At 37.7% G+C, this 27,027-nt stretch overlaps 2 long non-coding RNA genes across 3 annotated transcripts in view; one reads left to right on the top strand and one right to left on the bottom strand.

The window, feature by feature from the left end:
- LOC141279533 (uncharacterized) overlaps positions 1-27,027 on the bottom strand; it is a 359,504-nt gene that overhangs the window by 51,440 nt on the left and 281,037 nt on the right. The window lies entirely within an intron of this gene.
- Positions 1,212-27,027, top strand: part of LOC141279532 (uncharacterized) — a 35,756-nt gene continuing 9,940 nt past the window's right edge. The window contains exons 1-3 of one of the 2 annotated variants that reach the window (XR_012333926.1): positions 1,212-8,996; positions 11,357-11,497; positions 11,946-19,436. This is a non-coding gene — a long non-coding RNA (uncharacterized lncRNA). Of the gene's footprint in view, positions 8,997-11,356; positions 11,498-11,945; positions 19,437-27,027 lie in introns of those variants that run through there. The other variant, XR_012333927.1, reaches the window with a different exon arrangement.

Below are 27,027 nucleotides of genomic sequence, written 5' to 3'. Positions count from 1 at the left end.
ACCAGCCTTACAAGAAAAGTTAACGGGGATTCTTCAGCTGAAACAAAAGGATGTTAATTAGTAACATGAAAACAGATGATAGTATAAAACTCATTGGTAAAAGTAAATATATAATTAAATTCAGAATACTTTAATGTGGTAAAGGAGGTGGGTAAATCACTTATAACTCTAGTATAAAGAGCAAAAGACAAGCGTATTAAAATAACTTAATTACAATAATTTGTTAATGGACACACAAAGTAAAAATACGTAAATTTTGACACCAAAACACAAAATGCAAGGAGGGAGAGTTAAAATTTAGAGCTTTTGTGTGCATTTGAAGTTGTTACCAGCTTAAAATAGACTGTTACAAATATAACATGTTTTATGTAAGCTTCATGATAACCACAAAGCAAAACCTTATAGTAGATACACAGATGATAAAGAAAAAGGATTCTAAGCATATCACTACAGAAAATCATCAAGTCACAAAGGAAGAGAACAAAAGAGTGAGAAAAGAAGAGACGATGTATAGAACAACCAGAAAACAATTGACAAAATGGCAATAGTAAGTCCATACCTGTCAATAATTACTTTAAATAGAAATGAACTAAATTCTCCAATCAAGAGACACAGAGTGACAGAATGGTTACAAAAACAAGACCCAACTACGTACTGTCCACAGGTGACTCACTTTAGCTTTAAGGGCACACATAGGCTGAAACTGAAGGGATGGAAAAATATATTCCATGCACATGGAAGCAGAAAGAAACAGGGGTAGCTATACTTGTATCAGACAAAACAGACTTTTAACCAAAAAAACTGTAACAAGAGAGAAAGAAGGTTATTATATAATTATAAAGGGGTCCATTCATCTGGAGGACATTACATTAATAAATATTCATGCACCCAACAGAGGAACACCTAAATATTTAAAGCAAATATTAACTTATCTGAAGAGAGAGATAAATTTCAATACAATCATATTAGGGGACTTCAATATCCCACTTTCAACAGCGAATGGATCACATAGACTGAAAATCAATAAGAAAATGAACCCAAGCTATGTTAGAGCAGATGGACCTAACAGACATTTATAGTACATTCCATTCAAAAGCCACAGAACACATTCTTCTCAGTCTTAATAAATTTAAGGAGATTGAAACCATATCAAGTATCTTTTCTAACCACAATGGTAAGAAACTAGAAGTCATAAGAAGAAAACTGGAAAATTTACAAATATGTGGACGTTAAACAATACACTTCTGAACAATCAATGGGTTAAAGATGAAATCAAAGTGCAATAAAAATATCTTGAAATAACTGAAAATGAAAGCACAATATACCAAACTCATGCTATGCAGCAAAAGTAGTTCTTTGGGAAAATTCATAGAGATAAATGCCTAGATTAAGAAACAAGATAGATCTCAAATAAACAACCTAAGTTTACAACATAAGGAACTAGAAAAAAGAAGAACTAAGCCCAAAGTCAATAGAAGGAAGGAAATACAAAGATAAGAGTGTAAATAAATGAAACAGAGACTAATAAGACAATAGGAAGGATCAATGAAACTAAGAGTTGGTTCTTTGAAAGGATAAACAAACGTTCCAAGCCTTTAGCCAGACTAACCAAGACAAAAAAGAGAGAGGACTCAAATAAACAAAATTAGACATGAAAGAGGGGACATTATAACTGATACCACAGAAATACAAAGAATCATAAGAGACTACTATGAACAATTATATGCCAACAAATTGGACAACCTATAAGAAATGGATATATTCTTAGAAACATACAAATTACCAAGACTGATTCATGAAGATATTGAAAATCTGAACAGACTGATTGCTATAAGGAGGTTCAATCTGTAATCAAAAACGTTCCAACAAATAACCATCCAACAGCTTCACTGGTCAATTTTACCAAACATTTAAAAAAGAATTAATAGCTATCCTTCTCAAACTATTCCAAAAAAATAGGAGAGGAGAGAAGACTTCCAAACTCATTTTACAAGGGTAGCATTAACCTCATACCAAAACCAAAGACACTTCAAGAAAACAAAATTACAGGCCAATGTCTCCAATAAACATAGATGCAAAAATCATCATCAAAATATTAGCAAACTGAATTTGACAATACATTAAAAGGATGACATGCCATAATCAAGTGGAATTTACTCCAGAAATGCAAGGATGGCTCAACATGCACAAATCAATTATTGTGATACACCACATTAACAAAATGGAGAATAAAAATCATATAATCATCTCAATCAACACGAAGCATTTCACAAAATTCAAAATCTTTTCACAACGAAATAACTCAAGAATCTTGCTACAGAGGGGATGTACCTCAACATAATAAAGGCCATATATGACAAGCCCACAGCTAATATTATACTCAATGGTTAAAAGCTGAAACTTTTTCTCTAAGATCTGGAACAAGACAAGGATGTTCACTCTTGTTACTTCTATTCAACATAGTACTGCAAGTCCTAGCCAGAGCACTCAGGCAAAAAAAAAAAAAAAAAAAAAAAAGCCATCCAAATTAGAAAGGATAAAATAAAATTTTCTGTATTTACAGATGATGTGATATTACATAAAGAACATTCAAAAGACTCCACCAAATAATGGTTAGAACTAATAAATGAATTTAGTGAAGTTGCAGGATACAAATTCAATATACAAAAACCAGTTGTGTTTGTGCATACTAACAATGAGTTATCAGGAAGAGAATTTAAGAAAACAGTCCCATTTATAATAGCATCACACACACAAAAAAGGAAATACACTACCTAGGAATAAATTTAACCAAGGTGGTTAAAGATGTATACACTAGAAACTATAAGATATTGATGAAAAAAATTGACAAAGACACAAATAAGTAAAAAGATATTCTGTGCTCATGGATTGGAAGAATACTGTTAAAAAGTCCATACTACCCAAAGCAATCTCCAGATTCAATGCAATATCTATCAACATTCAAATGGCATTTTTCACAGAAATAGAAAAAAACAACCATCAAATATATATGGAACCACAAGAGACCCCAGATAGCCAAAGCAATCCTGGGAACTAAAGACAAAGCTGGAGGTATCACACTCCCTGATTTCAAACTACATTATAAAGCTATTGCAACGAAAACAGTATGGTATTGGTATAAAACCAGCCATACAGATGAATGGAACAGGATAGACAGCCCAGAAATAAACCCTTGCATATATGGTCAACTAATATTTTACAAGGGATCCACAACACTCAATGGGGAAAGAATAGTCTCTTCAATACATGGTGCTGGGAAAACTGGACAACCACATGCAAAAGAATGAAACTGGACCCCTATCCTACACCATACACAAAGAACAACTCAAAATGGATTCAAGACTTGAAATTAAGATCTGAAACCTTTAAAATCCTAAAAGAAAACACAAGTGGTAAGCCCCTTGACTTTGCCCTTGGCAATGATTTTTTGGGTTTGAAACGAAAAGCCAAGGCAACAAAAGTAAAAATCAACAAGTGGGACTGCAGCAAACCAAAAAGCTTCTGCTCAGCAAAGGAAACAATCAACAAAAAGAAAAGGCAAACCCCATATCCAGTAAAAGGTTAATATCCGAACTATACAAGGAACACACACAAACCAGTAGTGAAAAAACCAAATTACTCGATTAAAAAATGGAGAAAGGACCTGAATAGATGTTTTTTCCTAAGACGTACAAATGACCAACATGCACATGAAAAGATGCTCAACATCACTAATCATCATGGAGATGCAAATCAAAACCACAATGAGATATCACTGCACACCTTTTAGGATAGTTGTTATCAAAAAGATATAAAAAATTCTGGCAAGGATGTGGAGAAAAGGGAATCCTTTATACTGTTATTGGGAATGTAAACTGGTACAGCTACTATGGAAAATAGTATGAGGTTCCTCAAGAAAACCAGAACAACCATAGTATCCAGCAAGCCCACTCGTGGGTATTTATCCAAAGGATATGAGACCATTATCTCAAAGAGATATCCGTACTCCCTTGTTCACTGCAGCATTGATCACAATAGCCCAGGTATGGAAACAACCTGTGTTCATTGACAAATTTATGGATCAAGAAAATGTGGTATATACATACAATGGAATATTATTCAGCCTTAAAAAAAAAGAAAATCTTGTCATTTGCAACAACATGGATGAACCTGAGGGGTATTATGCTAAGTTCAAGCCAGACAGAGAAAGACAAAAACTGCATGACAGCACTTAAATGTTGAAGAAAAAGAGAAAGAGAGAGAGAAAGAGAAAAGGAAAGAGAGAGAAAGAAAGAGAAAAAGAAAAAGAGAGAAAGAAAGAAAGAAAGAGAGAGAGAGAAAGAGGGAGCGAGAAGGAGAGAAAGAAAGAGAGAGACAGGGAGAGGGAGGGAGGGAGGAAGAAGAGAGTAGAAAAGAGGTTGCCAATGGATGAGGTATGGGGGAAATAAGGAGGGGTTGGTTAAATGGTACAAAATTTCAGCTATAAGAATAAGATCTAAGGATCTAATGTATAACATGACGGCTATTGTTGATAATTCTGCATGGTATAATCGCTATTTGCTAAGAGAGTAGAACTTAAATGGTCTCACTACAAAAAAGGGAGGGGGGTAAATATGGCCATGTTAATTAATTTGGGGGAAATCTTCCCCCCCCTCTCTCTCTCTCTCTCTATATATATATATATATATACACACACACACATATATATATATATATATATATCTCAAATCCTAATATTGTACACTATAAATATCTTAAAACTTTATTTGTAAATTATACCTCAAAAAAGCTATGATGAAAAGATAGGTGTGAATGGTAGAAGCTAACCTTTTGAGGCAGGCATAGAGTCTCCCTAGCAGCTTTAAAAAAATGCCCATTTTATCTCGATGCGGAGCAGGGTTTCTCACTCATGGTACTATTGACATTCTGGGACAATTCTTCCTTGTGGGAAGGGCTGGCCTGTGTGTTGCATGATAGAGGCCAGCATTCCTGGCCTCTACTCACTAGATGACAGTAACAGTCCCACCTCCAGGTGTGAAAACCAAAAATGTCTCCAGATATTGCCAAATGCCTCTAGGGATTGGGTGGTGGGGAGGGAGGGAAACACCCTTGGTTCAAAACCACTAAGAGAAGAAGGAGGATTTCCAAAAGGACACAGTTTTTTGTGTTGGAGATGGTCCAGGAAATGAAATTAAATGGTGGTTTCTGAGAGGTCCTACCTGATTCATATCTCTTTCCCAACAGCACCCCTGAAATTAGTGAAGAGCTGTGTGGTACCTAGCTGTAACAGATCATCTAGCAGAGAGGGTCAGTCAGAAGGGAGCCAATTTTTCACACAGAGACCAAGAAGAGAGGCCTTTGAGACAATAAATTATGCACAATGAGTAAGGGTTGATAGGATGTTCATTACAAAACAGTGGTGGGATTGGTAATATTATATAATAAAAAATTGTTCATCTTTATTGTTTCAGATTATAGATGTAAAAATCCAAATATTAACTATGTTTGCAAAAGTAGTTCCTGCTACTGCATAATATTTAGAGTAAAGGAATGCATAAAACAGAAAGTGAAAGTTTCATCTCTCCAAACCATTCTCCAGAGGGTGTCATTTTTAATGGCCTGCTGCACGGATGTATATTCAATGTATTTTCAAACTCTATATGCAATCATTTCAGTGTTTCCTGTGTGTGCGTGGGTGTATGAAGCTTTTTCACTTACCACATTTTCTACTGAATGATTGTATATAAAACTCAATTTTTCCTCACTAGGAATTTGGGTAGTGATTTACTATATGCATATGCCACGAATTATTCAATCTCCCCCCTATTAATGGAAATTTAGGTTTACACTTTTTTGTAACTATTTTACAAACAAAGAAGAAATAATCATCTTTCTATGTACATCTTCATACACTTTTGGAGATACTTCTGTTTGATAAATTCTTAGTACAGTGAAGTATATGTACATTGAAAATATTTTAAGATAACAGCCAAATTGCCCTCTGAAAAGATTGAAGCAATGTAAATCCTGCTACAGTGTTTAAAAATGCACCAAGTATTAATAATCATTTTATAATTTTTACCATTTTGATAGAAGGCAGACTGGGTTGTGTCAAGGAATGAAAGAAAGATACATTTTTTCCTTCTTGAGGCATGGAGGAGCTGGCCTTTTCTAAGGTCTGACCTCCTTCTCATGAGACGGTGGAAGTGGACTAACTCCATCTGTGGAGACCCCACTGGCCTGGGCAGGAAGCTGCACATGGATGGGCTGCAAGGCCAGGCAGACGGTGTGTGAGCAGACAGGAGGACCCCTGCTAGGTCTGCAGTAGCCACAGTCCAGATGCCATCCCAGGCCTCCCACCCCGTCACCTGCCAAGGCACCAGCCTGTGAGTTCTTAACCTTGGGAGAGGACACTGAAACTGAATGTTTTGCTCATCCGATGGTTGGCAGCTGGGCCCAGTTCTAATTTAATTTGGGAAATGAAGAAACGTGATATTATTTTCAACTCTACTGTAGAGCAGTTTACACTGGCTAACTAGACAATAATAAACTATTATCTTTTTTCTATGTTCTGGTTTATAGTAAAAATAAATCTCAATTTTCCACTTAATTATTCCATCGTTTCCAGAGGAAAAAGAACTGCAACGGTCCCTCCTGTGCTTCAGAGGTACGGCGGTGTCTGGGATTGGGCTGGCGTTTGTGATCTTGTGGTCTCTTGAATTACGCAAAACAAAAAAGCCAAAGTACCGTCTCCCGAAATCACGCTCCAGAGGTAGCTCTTGAAAGAAGCTGAATTGCAGACACTTTTCATCTTTGTGGGTTGTGCTCAAAGATCTTCCTACACCCAGGCTTTCTGTTTTCAAATGGTGCAGACTGCAAGAAAGGAGCTGGGTGACCTCTGCTTTGGGATTTAAGGGGGGTGATTCGGAGCAGGTAGACATTGCCCAGGGGCCCACGTGGCACACCCAGGTAGAGCCTGCTTGCACGCACAAGGCTGGTGCTTGGCGATGGTCCATTTACACAGGATGCTCATTTAACCAGGGAGGCAAGGAATGCTCCTGCGAAGAGCAGATCCAAGTGTGACTTCAGTAGGTTCAGTTTCCAAGTTGGGGGTGGAATATTTTGCATAAAAATTCAGTGACTATTAATTGACAAGGGTCTATGCATATGTGCGTCTATGGTATGTATTGGCCACAGACCTTCTCTTTCTTAAGTTTACATTCACCAGGATAACTCAGGCAGTTATAAATGATGTTTACACTGGAGGAAAAAAATCTATTTCTGACAATGTTAGAAGTGGAAAAGAACTAGAGGTCCTCTCATCGTCACACCCTCTTTTCAAAGATGAGATTACTGAAGCCCAAAAGGTGAACCAATTTGCCCAATACAACAGAACTAGTCATAAACAAATGCCCATATACTTTGAAAAAGAGTAAAATGCATTTTATTCACAGGCTCAAAAATTAGGGCTTGATTACCATAGAATGAAGATCATCTAGCAGCGCTTCTTGATCTTGAACATGCATAGCTATCTACCCCCCACCTCACTCCCGTCTTGTTACAATGCAGATTCAGATGCAGTAGGTCAAGTCTGGGCCTGAGATTCTGCACTGCTAACAAGCTCCCAGGTGGCACCCACGTTGCTGGCCTCTACTTTTGAATATCAAGTGTTTACAGGCAACGCCCTGGCCTTGTGTGGATGGACCTCAGCCTCCAGCAGAAAGGTATGCAAGACTTCCCACTGAGAATTCATTCTCTCCTGGTAAGGTAAGGAGTTCTCATCAGAAAAGTACTTTGCTGTGCCTAAGGTGAACAGAATTTCTTGTGACGGCTCCTTTCAGAAAAAAAAGTAAAACTAAGAGGATGGATGAATTTACGTGTCTCCTATTTGTGTAAGTACGCAAATTGCATTTCTTAGTATCCTTAGCACAGTAGGCTCATAATTCAGAAAGTGCACGCCTGTGTCTCCCACTCACTCGCAGCATGCTCTGCTTCCTCTTAAGTAATAATCAACATTGCAAAATTGCAGGTAGGCAACTAGCAAAATGTTCCCAGGAAACACAGCTGCTGGCTTTCGCTCATAACAAGTTCCCCTCCCTAACCCACTCTGTTCTTTCCTGCAGGCTCTCATTCACGGGTTTCTCAACTTCAGCACTAATGCCATCTGGGGACTGGGCATTCTTAGTTGTGGGGAGCTGTCCCGTGCACTGTAGGGTGTTTAGCAGCACCTCCGGGCTGTGGTCATGTCTTAGTTTAGGCTGCTATAACAGAATACGCTAGAACGGGTGGCTGAAACACGGTGCACTTATTTCTCATAGTTCTGGGGGGTTGGAAGACCACAACCAGGGTGCCAGCATGATTGAGTTCTTGGTAGAGGCCTTCTTCCTGGTTTAGAGAGAGGCGTCTTCTCAGATCTTCACTTAGTGAAAGCAGATAAAGAGCTAGCTCTCTTCCTCTTTTTATAAGGACAGTAATTTCATCATAGGGGTTCATGACCTAATTACCTCCCAAAGGCCCCATCTCCAAATACCATCACATTAGGTATGTGAATGAATAAGGCATGTGAACATACGAATTTGGTGGGGGGGGGGGGGCACTAACAGTCCATTACAACCCACTAGATGCCAGTAGCACCACACCACCAGTTGCGACAACCAGAAATGTCTCCAGAAATTACCAAATGTTCCGTAGGAGGCAAGATCACCCATAGCTGGAAACCACTGCTTTAACGAGTAATAGTACTACGTTGGAAAAGACAACTAGCTTAAAACATAAAATTATACAATTTTACATCTGAAAGGAATCTTACAGCTCTTCCTGCATCTTGGGGTCACACACTGAACTTAAGTCAGAAGCACGGTTATTACTATCGGACATGTTTCTTTCTGTTCAAACAGTGAACTCAAGGTGTTATCGATACTGCATTTTTCAATGGTACAAACTTCAATGAAGCAAAATCTCAGATTCCGGATCAAGATGGAGCCTTTGCTGACGTGGTAGGTAGTGGGGAGGAGTCAATACTTTTCTCCACTGTCATCAGTACAAGCTTAGAAAAGGCGAGACCAGAGCTGTACGGGGGCGCCAACATGTCCCCAGATCAGGGACTATTCAGCTGGGGTGCGAAACGTCTTCCGTCTTCTATAAGGTGCAAACGTACAAACATTACTTCAAGAAAACCTTCCTCACCCTCTGCGCGCAGCTCCTCAGCCCTCTCGTTAGCCAGCTAACTTCTGGAGCAGCTGTGTTTATACTTAGCCACAGTAGGTCAGCTTACAACATGCACCACAGGATTCCGAGAGAAGTTTTCTCGCTGCAGTACTAGTGACAAATGTTTTACTAATACTCTATTGACGAAAGAGAGAGCAAGAGAGAGCAGTTAATCAGACGTTCGCCTTTTGGCAAATGCGGAACAATGGTCTACTAAAAGAACCACTTGTTCTTAGATTTGTTAGCTCCCTGTTAAGAGAGCTCTGAAGTAAAACACATATGTTAAGTATTTAAAAACTCATTTCATGTTCATGGCTTCTCTAACATTCTGAAAACGTGATGGCCTAGAAGTGTGTCAGTGTCAACACAAGTTATTTATGGTAGATAATGTTAATAGCTTACGGCCCTGGCACAGGGCCAGATTAAAGGGGCCCGATTTCCCCTCTCCTCTACTGAAAAGAAAAAGGAAAAAGGCTGGTCTCTCTCTCAGCTCTAAGCTGGGGGATGACATTCATCGCCTTCCAATAAACAGTCTGCTGCCCTGCAGCTTTCACGCCATCTCTATTCGCACTCAACTAATAGTACTTATACACCTACCATGGGCCAGATGCTAATCTAGGCACCTCCACAAAATTTATCTTCATGTTTACAACTCAACATATTTGGGCGCTATCGGGGAACAAAAGGAAAGCATTAAGGCTAATAATGTCAAACATGTTTTAGAGTTCTCTGTGCTCAAAAAAATTACTTTCATTTTTAAAAAATTTCTAATTTTATCTTTATCTATCACTTCCTTGCTTGCTTGATTCCTTTATGCAGTAGATGTGCTCCCAAAATTGGGAAGCAAATTGCAATTTTCTAAGTTGACTCACTTTTGAAAAGTTTTAGTATGGCTCAATATTTAAGACTGATGAAATAAACCTGCCTTTGATTAAACAAGACATCCTTTGGGAAAATGATGAGCCACCCTTTATCTGATTTTTATTTTATTTTTTTTGAATCACAATAACGAGTTTTATCTATTTATTTACTTATTCATTCATTCCTTCTTCATATTAAATATTTTTCCCTTCCAGTTATACTGAGATATAACTGACGTACAGCACTGTATAAGTTTAAGGGGTACAACGGAATGATTTGACTTACACACAACATGAAAGGATTACCACAGTAAGTTTAGTGAATACCCATCGTCTTATACAGATACAAAAGTAAAGAAAAAATATTTTTTCTTGTGATGAGAACTCTTGGGATTTACTCTCTTAACAATTTTCTTATATAACATACAGAAGTGTTCATTGTATTAATCATGTTTATACATAAAACCCTAGTATTTCTTTTTTTCTGATTTTTAATTCTGAACTTTTAAAAGTTTTCTCAAAGATGGACATTATACTATTTTCTCAAGTCATCAATGAAATCTAAACCAACAACAGATTATGTTTTTACAGTGATGAAGTAGATGGTGTAGGAATCAAATATTAACACCAATATTCAGACCAATCTAACGGAAGGTATAGCTGTGTGTCCTGCATGTTTTTTATTAGTTTCCTATTGCTGCTATAACAAATTGCCATAAACTTAATGGCTTAAAACACCACAAATTTATTATCTTATCGTTCTAGAGGTCACAGATCTAAAAATCAGTCTCACTGGGCTAAAGCCAAGGTGTGGACAGGGCTGGTTGCTTCTAGAACAGGAAGAAACGATTTTCTTGCCTTTGTCAATTTCTAGTGGCTACCTGCATTCTTTGGTTCATGATTTCTTCACATCACTCCGACCTCTTGCTTCTGTTTACTACTACTCCTCTGATCTGCCTGCCTCTTATAAGGACTCTCATGATTACACCGCACCCACCGATAATCCAGGCTAATTTCCCCATCCCAAGATCCTTAATTTAATCACACCTACAAAGTCTCTTATCATGTAAAGTAACATATTCACAGGTTCTGGGGATTAGAGTTTGGGCATTTGGGGGGGCTATTATTCATTTTATCACAATGCTGAAACAAACTTCAAACTAAACTTAGTTAAGAATTGGTAGGCATCCAACTAATTACCTAAACCGGTTTAAGTAAATAAGAAATAGGTCTGGAAAAAATTCACTGAGTGATTAATTTTAATCCAATGTACATCTGGGACTTTTCAGTGTTGTATTAAACCCAGGAGTGAGGCTTCCTGAGAAGATTACTGAGACGCCCTGTAACTGTGGCTTGTTCCATGGAAATGAAATGAAAACTAAAAAATGATCCAAAAACGCAGAACTTGGCTCCATTTATAGAACACATTGGTAAGTAACAATACCATACAACCTTGGCTTTGAGTTATTTTCTAGATAGATTAGTTTGATTTGAACCATTCTTTTTACCCAGACCCCGTTTATAACCAATGCTATACATTTCTGAAAAAACAGAGTTTGGAATTAGAGTACAGTGCAGATATCTTTTCACTAAGTACTCTGCTCTGATTACCTGAGTGAGCTGCTTAGACATTTTGCTTGCTAAGAAAGTGTACTTTAAAGAATTCAGTTCTATTATCTACCAATAGATGTAAAAAATCATCATAAACTATGGGACATCAGCTGTACTAGTTCAACAAGTATTTAAATACTTCCTATTAAGGTAGGCCTTATGTACTTGGAGGGAGACATAAAGATAGATTTTATTCTTGAGTCTAAAAGCACCTGTGGGGTGTTGGTCTCCTCCTCTGGATTCTGAGCAGGTTTGTGTCTGCTTCAGTCAACAGAGTTCAGCAGAAGTGATACAGAGTGACTATCCACAGCCGGAAAGGTCACTGAACATCAGGTAGAACTTTTGCTCTCAGAGCCCTGAGCTGCCACGTAAGGCAGAGCTGCAAAGGTGTGAGGAAGCCCAGGCCACAAGGATAGCCCACGTGTAAGGTACCAGTGATGGTCCCAGCTGCAGCTAGCCTTCACATCATTCCAGCCCAGGCCCCAGAGACCTGAGGGAAGAAGCCTCCAGATGATTTCTGCCCACTGCCATTCAAGTCACCTGCAGCGGTTTGAGACCATACGATGGAGCCATCCCTGTCCAGATCCCTGACCCATCAAATCTGAGGGGGTCATGAGACGGTGGTGTTTTATGCCACTAAATTTTTTTTTGAATTTTATTTTTTATACAGCAGGTTCTTATTAGTTATCTGTTTTATACATATTAGTGTATACATGTCAATCCCAATCTCCCAGTTCATCACACCACCACCACCACCACTTTCCCCCCTTGGTGCCCATACATTTGTTCTCTACATCTGTGTGTCTATTTCTGCCCTGCAAACCGGTTCATCTGTACCATTTTTCTAGGTTCCACATATATGCTTTAATACACGATATTTGTTTTTCTCTTTCTGACTTACTTCACTCTGTATGACAGTCTCTAGATCCATCTACCTCTCTGCAAATGACCCAATTTCGTTTCTTTTTATGGCTGAGTAATATTCCATTGTATATATATACACATCTTCTTTATCCATTCGTCTGTCGGTGAGCATTTAGGTTGCTTCCATGACCTGGCTATTTTAAATAGTGCTACAATGAACACCGTGGTACATGACTCTTTTTGAATTATGGTTTTCTCAGGGTATATGCCCAGTAGTGGGATTGCTGGGTCATATGGTAGTTCTAGTTTTAGTTTCTCAAGGACCCTCCATACTGTTCTCCATAGTGGCTGTATCAATTTACATTCCCACCAACAGTGCAAGAGGGTTCCCTTTTTTTCTCCACACCCTCTCCAGCATTTGTTGTTTGTAGATTTTCTGACGATACCCATTCTGACTGGTGTGAGATGATACCTCATTGTGGATTTGATTTGCATTTCCCTAATAATTAGCGATGTTGAGAGGCTTTTCATGAGCTAAGCCACTAAGTTTTGAGGTGGTTTGTTACACAGCAATAAATCACCAGAAAAGTCTTCAAAGTTGACTAAAAATTAATATAATGGGATGGGAAATGAAACTTTTGTGTTAACCTAGAATTCTGACTAAAGCCATAACGCTGGAAAAGTGAGGTGTTATAAGTCTATCGGTTCTAATGAGAGCTGCCCAAAATAGGCACAGACTAAGAAGCAGCAGAATAGGCCGTCTACAATCACCCCGATCCCCAGGGTATTTAAGGACAGGATAGAGAAGCAGGGTGGGGAAGAGGTAGAGGAGAATTGTGATGGATCCTTTGGGATTTGTAACAAGCAGCTTTCCCCTCCCTTCCTAAGGTCATGCCCGACGAATCCAAGGCAGGTAAAAGGTGGTTCTAAGAAAATTATTCCTAGATATCGGCAAAGCTCACCGAAGAGCAGACTGAAATAACTTCAGTTGTGTTAGCCCAATCATCTGTGCTTAGAGTGGGAAGGATTATGTCATGTCCAGAGGTGACAGTAACCCCAGAATATGAGGATGAGGACACTTACTTTGCAAAGCATCATTTCTCACTAAGAATAAGGAAATGCTTGTCCCACCTCCACAGGTACTCAACATAGGGTGATTTTAAAAAATACTAATGCCAAGTCCCAACCCCAGACTGACTGAATCAGAATCTCTGGGGCAAGGGGTGGGGGTGAAGCCCCAAAGTATTTTTTAAAACTGCCTAGGTGATTCTAATGTGCCAGCAGCTTTGATTATAAATACAAGCAAAAGTAGCTCAAGGAAGCTGTCCAAGGACTAGGTTCAGTGGAATGGACTAAAAATACCTGAAGAGGTAAATGTCAGCATTATGATGGGCAGGGGTATGGCATCCTGGGGCTTGGTCTCCTGCTGCCTAGCCCTCTAACCCTGGCCTCTGGGCCTCAGATTCCTGTCTTTAAAATGGCACTGTGAGGCCACCTACCCTCTGTGATTGCAGTGACGAATAATGAGATAATCCACACAAGCCATGAACTGTTTCTGGTAATGTTTAAAGACTCAGAAATGAACTGGTATTCATATAGGGTTATCTTGGACGTTTACACTGAAATACTGCCATGTAATAAAGTCCTCTTGGGCTTTTCAAGCACTCTGTAAACGTATTTCATTTCAGGTATATTTTAGTATCCAAACAACCATGCCAGATTGACCTGTTATTTATCAGATTTTTCTCAATACCAGGAAAAGCTGTGCTTCCCCTAAGCAACTCGTCTGTTTTCATTTTTCTTTTATTTTAAGTTGGATGTTATGAATCTTGTGGTCAATCTCTCTCTGCGCTTTGGCCATTAGAAAACTAATGTGACCCAAATCTCAAGAACTAAATAAAACTGGCTTTATTACTTTCTCTCCCTTTTTTCCCTTTCCTCCTTAAAAATCTCGGCTTTTGCTTTATACTCTTATATAATATTTATGTACGTTTTACATACATAAATTTTATATAATTTTATAAGACTGTCTGTGTTTTTGTAAGGTGATTCAAGGACTTTGTGGAACGGTACCAGCATAAGTTAATTACATTAGAAGCACTTCTCTACGATGAGATCCAGGCTAATAGGTAATTGATTAGTTGAAAAATGCAATTAAATGCAGGGTTTTATGAAAATATGATGTATACACACCTTAAAATTTTTATTTTAACTAAAAACATAAAAATTGTGCATCTTTTAATTGATCTTTTGACATAGAGCCAAACCCTTGTCTTTAGAAAGAGACCTACTGATGGAGCTAGTCACTGTCGTTCTTATATCATATCTGTACTAGCCCCATTTTTAAAAAATGGAACGAGAACTCAGAGACACTTGTAGAGAAAGCAGAGTGCAGAATCTCTCTAGAATCTTAACATTTTCTTCCCTGATCTCTAACAACTTTCCCACCCACACTTAATTCAAAAGCATTTTTTAATGACTCCCTTTCTCAAAAACATCTTAAAACTTTTAACTGAATTTTTACAGGCACAGCAAAATTCTTCCTTGTTACACTTACTTCACTTGGAATATTTGTAATTACAGGTTTGAGACAAATTAAAATGAATTTCAGGCACGGCACAACTCAATTGCTTGGGAACAAAAGTGCATGAAACCTATTAATTGTGAATGTGTTCTAGAGCTTTGGCTTGTGTGTTTCAGACAGAGTGAAGAGCTCTGTATAAATTGTTGACTTAGAAAAATAGCTAGATGAATAGGCCCATATAAAATACACAGCTAAACTTAGCAGTGAGAACATTCAGAGGTACCAATATACACATGTGTGGAGGAACATGAGTGGATTATCGTGGGTTACTGTGTAGATGTCCATGTGTGTGTGGATGTGCACGTTTTCCCAATGGAGATTATTTTCCTCCCACCCTCTCATGGCGCTGCTCTTCCAAGGACCTGGGAATACCTTTCAATTGGTTGTCACTTCCAGAACTGATGCATCTTTAGTTTTTATATTGGTGGTGCAAAGGGTGTTTCCTTAACTGCTATTTGCTGTTCTCTAATATTTGGGGGAATAGTTGATATTTTTCCCAAAGTAAAAAAAAAATAATAATAACAGGGTTATACGTAGCAGAGCATATTCTACCTCTTCATGGCTCTCTTTTTAAATTTCTTGATCTTGTGCCTCAAACTATAAAATAAGTAATTATCCACTTGGGGGATTAATGTCACAAAACAGTGGATCTCCTTAAACTGGAAGGTAGGTTTAACATTGAGCAATGAAAACTGCTAAATATTAAGGAAAGAGTTAAATTTCTACCCCTTCTGCAGCCAAGTATTACATGCAGCAACATGTCATCTGAGACTTTCTATGACTCTCATAGAAAGGGAAATTTCACGGAAGGGTGGGGGGGTGATCCTGGTGACGAGTGTGACATTTTTTGAGGTGCACTCAATCAAAATCGTACTCAAAATGCCAAGCTTTAAGGCAAAAGATTTTTATCTAATGGCTGTTAAATCACAGTTACGTCTGCAGTAATGCATAACGTTATAGGTTTATTTAAAATATCATGGAATTTGGACCAAGAATATGCACCCATACGACCTTGAAGTGCATGTTAAAACTGTCAAGTTTAAAAAGGTAATTTAAAAGGAAGTTAGCCAAGTTTATCAAATAATAAAGTACTCTTACCTTCTCTCTACCACACATTAAGGCGTGTATACTTTTAGATATCTACATGCATCCACCACTGCCTATCTTAATGATTAACATGACAAACTGAAAAGGACATTTACAGAAATATAATTTCTTTAGCTATATTAACTTGAATCACAAAGTTCAGCTGAATGAGCACCCATCTCTCGGCTCTAACAATGTGGTCAGTAGATTACTAGACGGTTCTGAGAATTGCTGGGCAGCATGTCTAACAGACTGTGTTTTACTATTTTTAATCACACAGCTCTTAGGGTTTATGCTAAAACCTCTAACCCAAGATTTAACCCAAAGCAATTTATTCCAGGGCAGTTTTCAGTATGGGTGGTATATTTCCATTAATAATGTCTTTCTATTAATTATAAGTTACTATATCCCCAAATATTTTAAACATGGGGAAAAGTGTGAAGTGTTTAGGTAAATTACATGCAAAATAGTCAAGCATCTTTATTTTTCTTCCCCAGAGACCAAAGGATTAATATTAATATGCTAATGTTAAGTATTCATATTAAGGAAAAATTGATCATTAGTCATAGAAGGAATGTTAGCCAGATGAAAAATTAACATTATTTGGATCAGAGTCTAATGAATCTGTCATGGACTGACGTGTTACAGTGACCTGATCTTAGAATCTTAAAGCATGAAAACACCTAAGAGCATTAGTCTCTAAGCATTGTTCTTGCCTCCCAGGAAATGCACCGAAGGATCCAACAGAGCAAAGGGAGTTAATATCAGAACTTAGATTTAAATGTACTGTTTATGTGAATAGACAACAAGCTACGTTTTACTAATATTTGGTCCACTGCCTGACACCAATGTCTGGATTCTTAGTGCATTTCTGCAATTACGAGTCATGGACTACACGTGACTGTCCTGAGGGCTTTCCACAAGCCAGTAGCATCCTTAGTCCTTCACAGCCTTTTAGAATTTAGAGACATAACTGCAGTTTACCCATGAAAACTTTTTGTTACAATATTTTTCTAGGTGTCGGAATAATTTATCTTGACTTTACTATTAGACTTTATTGCTTTTGTTATAATTTTAAAGGTTTTATCGACATTATTTAGTTCCTTAATAAATCTCAAGATGACCAAATAAGATAGTTCAAAAAAAGGAGTCTATAGTTTCTCATCTGTTTTATCGAAATGTTCTAAGTATCTTTACAACTTACAGTTTAAAATGGTGTATTTGAGCCTTATTAACTTTTTAAATAAATGTTGTATCTTGTTTGAGTTTGAGGTTCCCTGTTTTTAAATATTCTTAAAGTTCTCATCACAAGAAAAAAATTGTAACTAGGTATGATAATGGATATGAGCTAGACTTATTGTGGCGATCATTTCACAATATATACACGTATCGAATCATTATGTTGTATAACTGAAACAATCATGTTTGTGTCAATTATATCTCAATTAAAAAAAAAAAGAAAAAAGGTATCATCGTACCTCTTCCAAGGCCTAAAAAACTTTGCAATGGGCAAACCACCTCATTATGTTTAAATTCTTTAAAGGAAAATCTAATTTGGCATGTGCGTTTAAATACTCCATTTTTAAGACAAACCTGAAAAGAAGACATAAATATGTAACTGTTGCAACAATATATAAATAGTCTACAATTTCAGGTTGCCCTGGAGGTGGCTCTCCCTTTAATGAAATTTAGAGAATGAGCTGCTCCTGGACATATTCTGTGTATTTATGTGTTTAAGAGAACGCTGTCTATACCTTTCATTACTATCTAAAGACTCATCATCAATGCTGTGAGTCTTTCGACTGCAGGTAAAATTGTCCAGAGCTCCTTGGTTGAGCAGAGTCACAGAAGGGTTTTAGTTGGCAAAAAAAAAAAAAAAAAAAAGTTAAAAAGGCTCACAGGATTGTTCATTTTAATAGCTGCACGCAATAAGCACCAATTGATTGGTGCTGGTCACATTCAGGACAGAATCTGCCATAACGGACTCATATTTCACGTTTAATTTATTCTATTTAGTACTTCATCTGGTTTACATTTTCCAATTATTTTGATTAATTCTAACGAGTTTTTTGGAGTAAATAATATTGTTTTTCAAAACTTGACTTTTTCTCAGCAACCTCTGAACAATATATCCAAATCATCAATTTGTTTAATGATTCTATGATACCCATGAAATTTCCATTATTTGAAAAACGCCGTATTTTTATCATGCCTCTGAAGGGCCAATCTTTTTCATTTATAAATGTAATAACTACAATAACCCTTTTTAGCACCTCAAAATAATACCAAATGTTCTGTCTCTTCCATTATTCAAGATAGTAATCTGATACATTTTTATTTGATTTCCATGTAATCCAAGCAAACACTATTCTTTATTGTCTGTCCTACCAAGACTTTGTCAGGTCCTTTGGTCTACAGAAAGTAGGCAGCTCTGTCTGCTTTATAAACTGGTTTACACCATAGCCTCATTTCTTCAGAGAAATTGAAAAACATTTTAACAATAGATGCAGCTGAAAGAAAAATGAGAAGACTGAAAAGTTTAATATTCTTACAAACCTTCCATTTTAATTAAAGTTTCTACTAAGTGAGCCCCTTATGACTCTAAGTCTAACCTGCTTCTCATTAAAAGGTAAAGTCTGATAGAACTTCAGAGATCAAATAAATCCTAAAAATCCCTTAGGCAGAGCCAAACTAAAGCAAAATTTTACACAAAGTGTTTTTCCCCTGGACTTCCTCCAAAACATCCTTCCCTTCTTCTGTATCCCCAAACGTGTACTTACTCCAAATCCCACACATAACTTAATTTCAATTTTGTGGTACAACTGCTTATAAAAATTTAGCCCAGTAGAGGTCAAAGCCTTCTCCTTTTGCCAAAGAACGTTTGCATTGTTAACTTTACATTATTTGCAAAGGAGTAGTTCCCTTCTCCATAGACCTTCTGCATCTTTAGTGAATTAACCAGCTGTGTGGTTCTATCACATTTCTCTCTGCTGCCACAGCAAACAACCAGTGTTTAGAGATTAAGTCAAACTGATTTAAATAAAAAGAAATTCAGAATCGCTATACAGTGTGAGTGTATTTTCCTTTGGATTATTTATTAACCTCTTATCAGAAAATGGACCAAAGACCAAAGTGCTTATTTCACTAGGAAGAAATGTGATGATTCAGTGAGTTGCTCCCTACAGAATCAATAGAAAGCAGATGTCTTATTTTTCTTCCCTGGCAATCGGTACTATGTAAGTCCTCTACAGAAGATGATGTTTAGCATGTTTGCATCTAAGTGTGGATTTGTCTTACTGGCAGTCACGTGTGAAAGATTGCTGCCCCACTCCTATTTGATTTTAACACTAGGTAAGTGAGTTGCATTTTGTTTATCATAACACTGAGCCAAAATAAATTTGCCCCAATCTATGTACGGCCATCAGGTTAAGTCCAGACCTAGCTTCTTCAGCAAATGTGCAACTCTACACTACCCTTAGGCTTCCACAGACTATCTTAACTAGGTTAAATGAATTACTTCCCAATCAAAGAAAACAACAAGATAAGAATGACCTGTAACATAGGCCGTTTCAGTCATACAGTTGGCAAAGCATGCCCTACTTACTTTCTAGAGTAACACCTTATCTTTGTTACTGTAGGCAATCATTTTGGGAAACTGCCACCTAAAGCATGTAGATGAAAGTGGTATTTTATTATTAGATTACCTTTCATTTTTTCTTATTAAAAATCCATGTTGATTACAGAAATATTAGACTGTTACAGGTAAGCAAATACAATAAAGTAAAAACTAATCTGTAATCTCGCCAGTAGGAAATAACCATTATTAGTTAGCATTGATACACATATTTATAGACCTTATAAGCTCGTTCCTGTCCAAAGGTCTTTCCACTGCTGTTTCTTCTGCTTAAAATGTTCTTCCCCAGATCTACGTGTGCCTGCCTCATTCAGGTTGCAATTCAAACGTCACCTCTGTAGAGAGGCCTTCCCTGACAGGTCTAGACAAAGCAGCCCCTCCCCAGCCTCCCTGTCACTCTTTATCACATCACCCTAATTTTATTTTTCCTTACAGTCCATAGCGGTACCTGAAATTCATTTGTTTGTGGTCGTAGTATGTCTCTCGACATTTTTGTAACAGCTGAGCCTACAACCGATGTCAAGCACATTTTTGTTTTTCAGGAAGTATTTGTAGGTCTGTTAATTGGAACTGACCATACCACGAACATTTTCCCATGTCAGAACATATTTTCCCAGAACATAATGTGGTGGCTACATCCAGTGGCTCTGTGTATATAGGTGTGTATGGGTGTGTCAGAAATTATTTTTATCAATCATTCTAAAATTTCATAATTTCAAATGCAGGACATTTTGGTCATTTCCAATTTTTCACTATGTTAATCATGCAGTGATAAGCAGCTTTTTTTCCTTGTTGTTTTTATGTGTTTTGTTGTTCGTGTTGTTGTTGTTTCAATAGAATTTTATTTACAAAAACAGACGGTAGGCCAGATTTGGCCCATGGGCCATGGTTTTCCAAACAGCAGTTGTTTTTGTTTTTAAACAACTTTACTGAGACATAATTCACTTACCTATCTATGTCTAGTCTCTCAATGAAATATACAATTCCTCCCTTTCAAGCGTACAATTCAGTGTTTTCCGTATTACATTATTAAATTTTTTTTCCACTTCGAATCATTTTTTCTCCCAGTTTTGTTGCGATATAATTGACACACGGAGCTGTATAAGTTTAAGGTGCACAACACAATCATTTGACTTACATACACCCTGAAATGATTAACAGTGGGTTTAATGAACATCCATCATCTCATAGACACAAAATAAAAGAAAAAATATTTTCTCCCTGTGATGAGAACTCCTAGGATTTACTCTCTTAACTTTCATACATAACGTACAGCAGTGCTAAGTATATTTATCATGTCATACATTACAGCCCTAATGTACATGAAGTACATTACTTCTTTCCTCTTGTAACTCCAAGTTTGTACCTTCTGACCACTTTTATTCAGTTCCCTCTCCCCTCCCCCCCACCTTTGGTAACCACATATCTGATGTCTTTTTCTACGAGTTTGTTTGTTTTTCAAGTACGACTGACCTCCAGCACTATGCTAGTTCCTGGTGTTCAACATAGTGATTTGATATTCTACACATTACAAAAATGGTCACCACAACAAGCATCTTGATAGCTCCATCTGCGTGCACATCCAGAATTATTTCCTTAGGAAAAATTCCTAGAAGTAAGACGGCTATATTAAAGGGTATGCTCTTTTTAAAGCCTCTGGCAACATGTATTCAATTATGCTGCCGAATATGGAACAAATCAACACCCTCACTAGTGATGTAGGAAAGTGCTCATTTATTACACCCTTGCCAATCTCTGAGTTCTGTCATTTAAAACTCCTTGCCAGTGCTATTTTTAATGTGAAACTGTTGAAATTACGAATATTTCATGTGCATGCTTGTGTCAAGGATACAAGGAAAACTGATCAGCCATAAGTCCCAGTGTGACTTCTCAGGGCAGTTATCATGACATGACTATAATTGAGTATCCTCCCACTATCAACTAGACCTTTTCTCGGTTTTATACATCTTTTTTTATGAGTTGCAAAACTGAAGCTGAATTTAACTGTCTCCAAATGGGCTGCTTTAAACTGTAAATATTATCCAATGCATTTAAATCCAGTAATATTCTAAATATAGATCTCATGTTCATTAACATCTAAAAATCATACAAGGAGAAATAATCTTGGGCTAGAAACCAGTTTGGTTTGGCTACGGTATTTGGAAACGATGGCTAAGTATCTAAAACTCTTCATAAGAATTGCAGAAACACTAATGACATCCGAAAATTACATGGATTTCATGAGAAAATTGTCTATTTCTTGACAGACCTGAGCAGAAACAGAATGGGATCCATAACGTTAGCTCTTCTTGTATATCCAGAGCGCTGCTCAGTAATTTATTGACAGGGTCAAAGTAATAAGCACTGAAAAAAATGAGCTGAACACTGACTGGGTGTAAATGATTGTCCACGGAGGACACTATGAAGCATCGCAAATGACCCTGAACCCAAATATACTTTGAACTCCTAAAAATGAATACCAGGCCCTAGACATATGCTCATGGTAAGAATATTGAGGGATCTCAAGGCAGTACACAACAGACTAAGTGTATGTGTCTTAGGAGAGAACAAGCACAGAGAGTCACAGAGGACTGCCCTGGCAGAGGTGGAACTAAAAACTGAGCTGAGTGTGGAAATAAATCAGCACTGCAGTCAAAAGGCTAAGCAGGATGACAAAAGGGTTTCTTGACCAAAGGTGGAAATGTGGGGAGGAGTATTTGTTCAGGAGATGGACGGTAGGCCTGAAAGTGTGGGTAAACACAGAGAGGGGTGGGGAAGCTGCGTGCCAGCAGACCCCAGAGGACCTTAGCTACTAATGTAAGCAAGCTAAGAATGTATTCATTGCGAAGAATCAAAGGGCTGCGGCAATGTTGTTTGTTTTACGGTTTAATATTTTTAGGTAGAAGATAATATTTCAGTCAGAGTTAAACCTCATCTATATCCTTCTCTAAATAGATGGCAGATATAAACCTGCCAACCTGAATATACCCGATTGCTTTCAGAAGAGATTTCAGACCTTCCACTATGGATTCCAAACAGCTTTTTCAATTTTTTCCCAAGTTTTGTATGTTCCAACCGGCCAAGTGACTTGTCGGCAACTGTTCCTTTTACATTCTTGATTTTGTCCTCACTGTTGTCACCGTTTGAAAAGTGTAGATCTTCCCAGGTACTTAAATCTAATTCAGTCAGGCCTTAGCCAAATGCTACTTCCCTGTGAAGCATCTCATCGGTCCTCTGCTGAATCAATCCGCCACTTTCTCTGTGCTGGTGATTAATACATTCTGCCCTAAATGATAGTTCTTCCTGTTCTTAACTTTAGTCCTCTGTTGAATTCTTAACTTCATGAGGATAGATATCAGGCCCTTTATTATTAAATTACATCAAATGCTTCAATAATTTCCCCTTTTTTAAACTAAGACAATCATTGTCTGTTATGAGCTTATGACACTTGCCCAAGGACACATGGCTACTAAGTGGGGATCTGAAAAATGTCAGGCTTCAGAGAACACTGCTTTCTCAAAGAATCAAGCATCCTTTTTAAGTAGAAGCAAAGTGTTCCGTCATGTTGATGTACCATAATTTACTTAACCATTTTCTTGATATTGACATTTAAGTTGCTTTTATTTTTGTCATGTAAAACGGCACTGTAACTATCATTTTGGTGCCCAAGACTTTTTTTTTAAGATAAAGTAACAATCCAAGTGAACTACTGGATCAAAAGATATGATTATTTGAAGACTTATAATGCGTATTACTAAATTGTTTACCAAAAAAGTTTTTAAAATTATGGTTCCTGGATAGTCACTAAACAGTACTCTAGTGAGCACATATCACTAACACTGAGTTTTTTATAACTTTAATTGGTTAATTTCACGAACCTATCTTTATATATATTTATGTCCCTTCCATTGCTAGTAGAGATAAATACTTTTATGCAAATTGCCTTTTTATATCTTCTGTTGTGAAGTCCATTCCAGTTCTTTGACCATTAATTTATCAGACATCTTACTATTTTTCTTATCAGCTTGAATAAACAGTTCTAGAAAAGAAGTAACATAATATTCCCACTGGAATTACTTAGACAAACTGTTAAACATAGATATAATCTATCTATTTCAGTTATTTCCAGAAATATAAAAGTTTAAGATTTTTATCTTTTGTTTTAACTGTGATTTCTTCTACCCTTTTTAAATCTAGGAAGCCCTTGCTTCTTCAGAGACTTATGAAATATTCATGTCTATTTTCTTTCACTTTAAAAAAGTAGATATAATAGGTTTTCTAATAATTCTTATTCAACCTCTAATCAATTTATTGATTTGGCAGCATGGTTTAGAAAATGATCAAAATGTAAGAAAAACATTTATTTTCTCTAAATATTTAAGCACTTAATAGCAAGAGCTCTGTCTTTATCACCTGTGTGCACTGTGGAGGGCTCAACAGAGAGTCTTACAAAATCCAGGTACAACAAAAAAGCCTATTACAATTGGCCTGAGACTTAAATTTTATGCCATTGGGGGTGATTTGAAGAAACTAAAGTCATCAAGCCAGGAGTCGGTGCTGGCGCAGTGTCTTATTGAATGTCACAGGTTTTTGCCAAGAAGAAATGGAATAAAATCTGTATTTTATACAAATATCATATATACCTAAGAAACTTTTGATCACTATTTTAAGCCCTTAAGTATTTCTACCAGGTCTTCTCCAAAGAGTCTACCTAAATTTTTTTACCGTAAAAAGTCATGCAAGGCAAAGTATTTTGCCAACAATGGTTTAATAATTCTGGGTACACAAATAAAGGATAAACCTCACTACTCATCAAAAGACAAAAACAAAACAGAACAAAAATCCTAAAATATTTTAAGTCTGAGGTTGAAATGATACATAAACTCCTAAGAATGTAGGAGAGGGCTTCCCTGGTGGTGCAGTGGTTGAGAGTCCACCTGCCATGCGGGTTCGTGCCCCAGTCCGGGAAGATCCCACATGCCACGGGGCGGCTGGGCCCGTGAGCCATGGCCACTGAGCCTATGCATCCGGAGCCTGTGCTCCGCAACGGGAGAGGCCGCAACAGTGAGAAGCCCACGTACCGCAAAAAAAAAAAAAAAAAAAAGAATGCAGGAGAGAACAGATTTATTATAACTCTAATCAGGATTTTAAATTCGATATCCAGACAGATCTAATTAACTTTAATAATGAAGAAAAATGGTGTAAATAATTATGGAAATACTTTCATAGAAAACACACTCCCGAATGCATACCTATGACACCTACACCAATACATAAAGACTATGTACTTCAAAATACAGCAGATAAAAGATCAATTCAGGTGTGAAATCTGCTGAATGACTGCCAATCTAAAGTCTTTGTCAAAGAAAGTTCTCAATGGAAGAACAATTACCACCGTTAATTACTAAGCAGAGCTTTTCATAGATACAAAAAAGCATTCTCGGACTTCCCTTGGTGGCGCAGTGGTTGGGAGTCCGCCTGCCGATGCAGGGGATGCGGGTTCGTGCTCCGGTCATGCTGCGGAGCGGCTGGGCCCGTGAGCCATGGCCACTGAGCCTGCGTGTCCGGAGCCTGTGCTCCGCAACGCGAGAGGCCACAACAGTGAGAGGCCCGCGTACCGGAAAAAAAAAAAAAAAAAAGCATTCTCATAGCACATGTGACAGAGTATGTTTCATCCTTTCCATGTGCCCTTACCCCCCTTATCTGTAATCAGGGATTGGTTTCTAAGTAAATTTGTGATTTTAAATGACACAAATTCTTTCTCCATCTTGTTTCCTCTGAAGTCTTGCTCTGACTTCGGAGCTGAATGAGGACCAGAAGCCTTCTGAGCAGCACACTCATGCCTATTGTTCCCTCCTCCACCACTACGCGAAGAAAAACACATTTGTATTGGTATTAACGCATCCTGAAATGATACCATAATCTTTCTGAATACTGAGCCATCTTCTGAAACGTCAATTCAACCCTGGATTTCTCTATTCATGTTTTATCCAAAATACGTTTTCTTTTGAAAGTCTCATGATTTTCCAATTAACGTGTGTTTTTGTTTACTACGTTATCTGCCTCTATAAAGCAGAATCCACATTCTGTGGGAGCAAGGTCTCTGTCTAATCCACAGATAAGCATTGTATTTCCAACGCTTGGCATCAAATATTTACTTCACGAATGAAGACAACACGCCTTTATTCCGATGATGTAGCATTTTCAGAGCATTATGTGTGGACTGCCTTATTCCCATTACCCATTCTTCTCAATCAGTATCTGAATTCCGCACTTGAGAGCACTGAACACAATGCTTCTTTCCTAACTCCCACCCCCTCCTCACTCTAGACAAGCAAGTATCAAAGCACAGTCCAGGGATCCCTGGCGGGGTTTTGAGATCCTTTCAAGGGGTTCGTGCTGTCAGAACTATTTTCATAAAAATGCCAAGATGCTATATGCTATTTTCACTTGTTTTCACTCAAGCACACACTGGAGTTTTCCAGAGTCTACATGACACGTGATGATGTCATCGCTCTGATGTCTAATGTGACATGTGCTTATGTACTCTTTTGTTTTAAAAGTTTGTTTTAATATGTTAAATATCAGTAACTGTGACTCACATAAACACAGGTCTTTGAGGTCCTCTCTGAACCTCACGTATGATGATTATACATGGTTTTTAGGCAACATGGTTTCAATGTTCCAAAAAGTAACTCACAAGCGGACCTTTAGATAAACCATTCATAAACACTGGATCTCCTGTTTATGTATGGAATAGGTTGTCAAATTAGACCTTCCCTATGATCAATTTCAGCAGAGGCCCCTAAAACCAGTTAAGTTCCAAGCAGCTCAGGATCCTAAATGGAGGTGCAAGACCACCTATGCAGCACATGCTACATTGTTCAACTGATCACCCACATCCAGCTTACACAGAACAAATCCTTGCGTCAAGAAGAAGGTAGTAATAACTCTGTAGTAAATGTGTTATGTATTTCTCCCATGCGGGAGGGGAAATGGGAGTCTTCCCATTTGTCTCAAATCAATGAAGGGAGCTTTGAAAGAACCACTTGAAGAACTTGTCATATTTCCCTTGGAGTGTGGGGCTGGGGAACGGTCTAAAAATAACCCAGAGCAATACACTGGCAGCATTCTGAGAAGGGAATAAATAAAGGGCTCCCCTTCGACCAACGGTATATAAA

The sequence above is a fragment of the Tursiops truncatus genome, chromosome 9 (genome assembly GCF_011762595.2).
Source record: "Tursiops truncatus isolate mTurTru1 chromosome 9, mTurTru1.mat.Y, whole genome shotgun sequence".
NCBI classification, from domain to species: domain Eukaryota; kingdom Metazoa; phylum Chordata; class Mammalia; order Artiodactyla; family Delphinidae; genus Tursiops; species Tursiops truncatus.
This window is presented reverse-complemented; position numbering and strand designations above follow the sequence as displayed.